Raw genomic sequence first — 6,514 nt, 5'->3', positions numbered from 1 at the left:
TATTAGCTGGTATAGTTTTAAAATTAAGTTTATACGGTATATTTAGATTAATATTACCTTTATTACCAAAAGCTTCTTTAAATTATACATATATAATATATGTTATTGGTGTTATTACAATAATATATGCAAGTTTTAGTACTTTAAGAACAATAGATATTAAAGAACTTATTGCCTATTCATCAGTATCTCAAGCAGCTGTTTATTTAATAGGAGCATTTAGTAATACAGTACAAGGTATTGAAGGAGCAATAGTTTTAGGTTTAGCTCACGGTTTTGTATCACCAGGTTTATTTATTTGTGCTGGAGGTATTTTATATGATAGATCTTCTACAAGATTAATTACATATTATAGAGGTATGGCTCAAGTTATGCCAATATTCTCTATATTATTCTTTATACTATGTTTAGGTAATAGTGGTACACCTTTAACATTAAATTTCATAGGTGAATTTATGTCATTATATGGTGCATTTGAAAGAATGCCTATATTAGGTATATTAGCTAGTACATCTATAGTATTATCAGCTGCTTACACTATATTTATGTTTAACAGAATAGCTTTTGGTGGTTCATACTCTGTATACTTTGTAGAAAATATAGGTGATGTAACTAGAAGAGAGTTTATTATGTTATTAGTATTTGTAGTACTAACAGTATTATTTGGTATATATCCTGCACCAATATTAGATGGTTTACATTACTCAGTAACTTCTTTAATATATAGTATTAATTAAAAATTATAAGATATTATATACACATATTACATAATAATTAATTATGTATATTCTTACTAGCTCAATGGTAGAGCAGAATACTTCTAATATTTAGATCCGAGTTCAAGTCTTGGGTAAGAATTTAAATAAAAATTCACTATTTTTATTAATTAGCCTTTATAGCTCAACGGTAGAGCGGAATACTGTTAATATTTTGATAGATGTTCGATTCATCTTAAGGGCTTACTTCTTATTTGTCATTTTCCTATAGATAAAAAAAAAGAATATATCAAAACTTAAGAAAAAAAAATAAATGCCACAATTAGTACCATTCTTTTTTGTAAATCAAGTAGTATTTGCTTTTGTAATATTAACAGTGTTAATATACACATTTACTAAATTCGTATTACCAAAATTCGTACGTATTTTTATTTCACGTATTTACATAAATAAATTATAATAAATAATGTATGTATAAATCAATAAATAAATAAGAAAAAATAAATTAAAAAATAGAATTTTTTTCTATAAAAAAAAAAAAATAAATTAATATATAAATATATAAATAAATAAACAATTCTATGCGTCAATTAGATTTTGTATTAAGCCCACTGGACCAATTTGAAATTAGAGATTTATTCTCTATAAATGCTAACTTATTAGGTAACATACACCTATCTTTAACAAACATAGGTTTATACTTATCTATAAGTATAGTTATAATTTTAGTATATAGTTTATTAGGAACAAATAATAAAATAATACCTAATAACTGATCAATAAGTCAAGAAAGTATATATGCAACAGTACACGGTATTGTAGTAAACCAAATTAATTCTAATAAAGGACAAATGTTCTTTCCTCTTATGTATGTATTATTCATGTTTATTTTAGTAAATAATTTAATAGGTTTAGTACCATACAGTTTTGCTTCAACATCACATTTTATTTTAACATTCTCAATTAGTTTTACTATTGTTTTAGGTGCAACAATATTAGGTTTCCAAAAACACGGATTGAAATTCTTTTCATTATTCGTACCTTCAGGTTGTCCTTTAGCTTTATTACCTTTATTAGTTTTAATAGAATTTATCTCATACTTATCTAGAAATGTATCATTAGTTTAAGATTAGCTGCAAATATTTTAAGTGGACACATGCTTTTAAGTATATTAAGTGGATTTACTTATAATATAATGACTAGTGGTATATCTTCTTTATTTTAGGATTAATACCTTTAGCATTTATTATAGCATTCTCAGGATTAGAGTTAGCTATAGCATTTATCCAAGCACAATTTTTTGTAGTATTATCATGTTCTTACATAAAAGATGGATTAGATTTACACTAATTAAATTAAATAATGTAAATAAATTACTAAAAGAAAAAATTTTAATTTGTACTAATTTCGATCTATTAGTACGGATCATGTTAATAATGTATATATATATATATTATTAATACTATGTTAAAATACATAATTATATTATATTATATTATATTAAATATAATAGCTTATTAAAAAGAGATATAAAAATTACATGTATATAGGAAAGTCCAATACTAAATATGCATATATGTTCATAAATAATATGAACTTTATAGTAATATAAGGATTTAAACAGAAACTAATAATTATTTTAAAAAAAAAATAATTTCGAACACTAATCTTATGTTTATTTTTTATTTAGAATTATTGTAATTTCTAACAGGAACTGGCTTTTTTATATCCTTTTTATAAAAGTAAAAATTATCTGATATGTATAATACAATATAGGTATTATATACCAAAAAAAAAAGTTATAGAGAGTTTGATGATGGCTCTAACTGAACACTGTCCAAGTACTTGACACATGCTAATCGAACGACTAATTAGGTTTTAAGTAATATTTATGTTATTTAAAACTAAGTAGTAGTGGTGTACAGGTGAGTATAAGATAAATTGGTTACCTTAAACCAAGGGAAAAATCCCTTATAAATAAATAAAGGTAAAAAAAAAATCCGGTTTAAGATGTTAATTTTTATCTCGGTGAGTAGTAGGAAAGGTAATGACTTTTCTAGCAGTAACCGTAGTCGTGACTGGGAAGTTGATCGACCACATTGGGTCTGAAAAAAACCCAATGCTTTTTTGTACAGCAGTGAGGAATATTGGTCAATGGCCGAAAGGCTGAACCAGTAACTTGGAAGAATGAAATTGTATTTGTATAAATACAGTAGCGATTAATTCGCATAAAATTCTAAATAGATTGTATATAATGACAGAATCTATTTATAAGTCTTGACCAAACTACGTGCCAGCAGTCGCGGTAATACGTAGGAGGCTAGTGTTAGTTATCTTTATTGGGTTTAAAGGGTATGTAGACGGTAAATTAAACTCTAAAAGAGTACTTTTTTACTAGAGTTATATATGAGAAGGAAGAATTTCTGGAGTAGAGATAATTTTTTGATACCAGGAGGACTGGACTACGGCGAAGGCGTCCTTCTATGTAATAACTGACGTTGAGAGACGAAGGCTTGGGTAGCAAACAGGATTAGATACCCTAGTAGTCCAAGCAGACAATGATGAATGTCATACATTAGAGAAGATTTAATGTATAAACGAAAGTGTAAGCATTCCACCTCAAGAGTACTATGGCAACATATAAACTGAAATCATTAGACCGTTTCTGAAACCAGTAGTGAAGTATGTTATTTAATTCGATGATCCGCGAAAAACCTTACCACAGCTTGTATAACATTTTTGTAAAATTGTTACAAGCGCTGCATGGCTGTCTTTAGTTAATGTCGTGAGATTTGGTTAACTCCTTTAATTAACGAAAACCCTCACTTTATTTATTTATATAGAGTGGTTCACTACTACATTAGACTAGATAATAGGGATTAAGACAAGTCATTATGGCCTAAATGCTGTGGGCTATAGACGTGCCACATACGCCTTTACAAAGGGATGCGATATTGTGAAATGGAGCTAATCCCCAAAAAAGGAAATATTATGGATTGTAGTCTGTAACTCGACTACATGAAAAAGGAATTACTAGTAATCGTGAATCACCAACGTCACGGTGAATTTTTTCTCAGTTAGGTACTAACCACTCGTCAGGCGCTGAAAAAAGAAGATGCAGTAAGTTTGATTTTTTCTGTGTAAAATTATATATAATTAGGTATATAAATATGCAGGAAAGTTTTCGTATGCAAAACTTTGATTGGTGTTAAGTCGAAATAAGGTTCGTGTAATGGAAATTGCACGGGGAGTATAAACATTAAAAAAATTATTTATGTATATATATATAAATTATTATATATATATATAATCTTTAAAAGGCAAATTGGAATTATTTCCAACTGGTTCGAATCCAGGAAAAAGATATAAGGAAGGGTCCGTTTGTTGGTTTACGGGTTGAGCTGTAAACTCAATGGCTATAGGCCGTCGAAGGTTCGATTCCTTTTCTTCCTAATTAGATTAATATTCTAATCCTATCTTGATATTTTATATTGTTATATAATACATTGATAGATTTAAAAAATTTTTTTTTATGAACAATATTTTTTTATTAAATGATTATATTACAAATGGATTTAGAATAGAATTAATAGATATTATCTATATAGTTTCTATATTATTAGGTGTACTTACTATAATAAGTAGAAATCCTGTAGTATCTGTATTATTTTTAATAGGTTTATTTGTAAATATAGCTGGTTTATTAGTATTAATAGGTTATAATTTTATGGGTTTAGCATATATTTTAGTATATGTAGGTGCAATATCTATATTATTTCTTTTCATATTAATGTTAATTAACATTAGAATATCTGAACTTTTAAATGAAACTAATAATGATATACCTTTAGCTATGTTAACAGTTTTATTATTTTATTATATAATAGGACAAGTATTACCTTCAAGTTTAGGAGATAGTGCTATAATATCTTTAGGATCAAATTCATTTTCAGAAGTATATAATGTACAATTAGATAATCAAATTTTTAATTTGGCTGATTTAAAACAACAAATAGGTTATGCAAGTAGTAATGGATGAGATAGTTCATTAATAGAACCTACTCATATAGCTAGTATAGGTAATATAATGTATACAAGTTACTCAATATGATTAATAATAAGTTCAATTATTTTATTACTAGGTATGGTAGGAGCTATAGTAATAACTATAAAACAAAAATAATAAAGATAAGAATAATTTGAGCAATAATAAAAAATTAAAAATATGATATATACATCAAAAAGTAATTTTCAAAATCATCCTTTTCATTTAGTTTCACCATCACCGTGACCTTTATTTACTAGTGTTTCACTATTTATATTAACAACATCTACAGTTTATTTATGCATGGATTTCAAGGATTTGAATATTTAGTGCCAGTAGCTATATTTAATGTAATGTATGTTATGGGATTATGATTTAGAGATGTTATCTCAGAAGGTACATATATAGGTAATCATACAAATGCAGTACAAAAAGGATTAAATTTAGGAGTAGGTTTATTTATTATATCTGAAGTTTGTTTCTTCTTAGCAATATTCTGAGCATTTTTCCACAGTGCTATCTCACCTAGTGTAGAATTAGGTGCACAATGACCCCCATTAGGTATACAAGCAGTAAATCCTTTTGAGTTACTTTAAATACTATATTATTATTATATCATTGGTGTAACAATTACATATGCTCACCATTCATTAATACAAGGTAATAGAAAAGGAGCTTTATACGGAACAGTGGTTACAATAATATTAGCTGTAATATTTACAATATTCCAAGGTGTTGAGTACTCAGTATCTTCTTTCACTATTTCTGATAGTGTATATGGATCATGTTTCTATTTTGGAACAGGATTCCACGGTCTACACGTTATAATAGGAACAGCATTCTTAGCTGTAGGATTATGACGTATGACAGCATACCATTTAACAGATCACCACCACTTAGGTTACGAATCTGGTATATTATACTGACATTTTGTAGACGTAGTTTGATTATTCTTATATATTTCAGTATACTACTGAGGTTATTAGAAATAAATAAATAATATATGACCCATATAAAAGGGTAAGAGACTTTAGTTTAATGGTAAAACATGTGACTTTTAATCATTATAATATGGGTTCAAATCCCATAAGTCTTAAAAAATATATATATATATATTAATGACTATAAGTTAATGGTAGACTGCTTATTTACCATATAAGATGTGCTGATTCGAATTCAGCTAGTCATAATTAGTATATTTTAAGTTAATTTTTATTTTATGGCTATAAGTTAATGGTAGACTGTTTACCTTCCAAGTAAAGCGTGTCGATTCGAATTCGACTAGCCGTATATAAATATTTAGGGTTAGTAACTTAATTGGTAAAGGGTTTTCTTGTCGAGAAAATAGATGCCGGATCGAGGCCGGCCTAACCCGTATTTAAGTTAAAATTAATTATATAAATATCTAAAGGAAAAGTTGCTATTGGTAGGGTAAGATATTTGCTAAATATTGTGTTTTAACACTTAGATGTTCGATTCATCTCTTTTCCGAAGAGCATAGTTTAATAGGCAAAACTGTAAGCTTCAACCTTATATTTCTTAGTTCAAATCTAAGTGCTCTTGAATATAATATTTATTTTATCTATTGGTTCTTTAACTTAACTGGTAAAGTGTATTCTTGATAAGGATATGTTCAGTGTTCGAGTCACTGAAGAATCAAAAAAAAAAGAGAGTTGGCTGAGTGGTTTAAGGCGGCTAGCTTGAGTCTAGCTAAGGATAAAAACTTTCATATGTTCGAATCATATACTCTCTG

At 27.2% G+C, this 6,514-nt stretch overlaps 7 non-coding genes across 7 annotated transcripts; all 7 read left to right on the top strand.

Moving 5' to 3' along the window:
• The first annotated feature begins 787 nt into the window (after positions 1-787).
• Positions 788-858, top strand: POX_tR188. Its single transcript has one exon. It is a non-coding gene; the product is annotated as a tRNA-Arg (tRNA).
• A 31-nt stretch (positions 859-889) lies between these two features.
• POX_tR189 lies at positions 890-960 on the top strand. The gene has a single exon. It is a non-coding gene; the product is annotated as a tRNA-Asn (tRNA).
• A 3,124-nt stretch (positions 961-4,084) lies between these two features.
• POX_tR190 lies at positions 4,085-4,169 on the top strand. Its single transcript has one exon. It is a non-coding gene; the product is annotated as a tRNA-Tyr (tRNA).
• A 1,616-nt stretch (positions 4,170-5,785) lies between these two features.
• On the top strand, positions 5,786-5,857 carry POX_tR191. Its single transcript has one exon. It is a non-coding gene; the product is annotated as a tRNA-Lys (tRNA).
• A 206-nt stretch (positions 5,858-6,063) lies between these two features.
• On the top strand, positions 6,064-6,136 carry POX_tR192. Its single transcript has one exon. It is a non-coding gene; the product is annotated as a tRNA-Asp (tRNA).
• A 212-nt stretch (positions 6,137-6,348) lies between these two features.
• Positions 6,349-6,420, top strand: POX_tR193. The gene has a single exon. It is a non-coding gene; the product is annotated as a tRNA-Ile (tRNA).
• Positions 6,421-6,428: 8 nt separating this feature from the next.
• POX_tR194 lies at positions 6,429-6,514 on the top strand. Its single transcript has one exon. It is a non-coding gene; the product is annotated as a tRNA-Ser (tRNA).

Source organism: Penicillium oxalicum, assembly GCF_001723175.1.
Source record: "Penicillium oxalicum strain HP7-1 chromosome Unknown unanchor10, whole genome shotgun sequence".
Lineage (NCBI taxonomy): Eukaryota > Fungi > Ascomycota > Eurotiomycetes > Eurotiales > Aspergillaceae > Penicillium > Penicillium oxalicum.
This window is presented reverse-complemented; position numbering and strand designations above follow the sequence as displayed.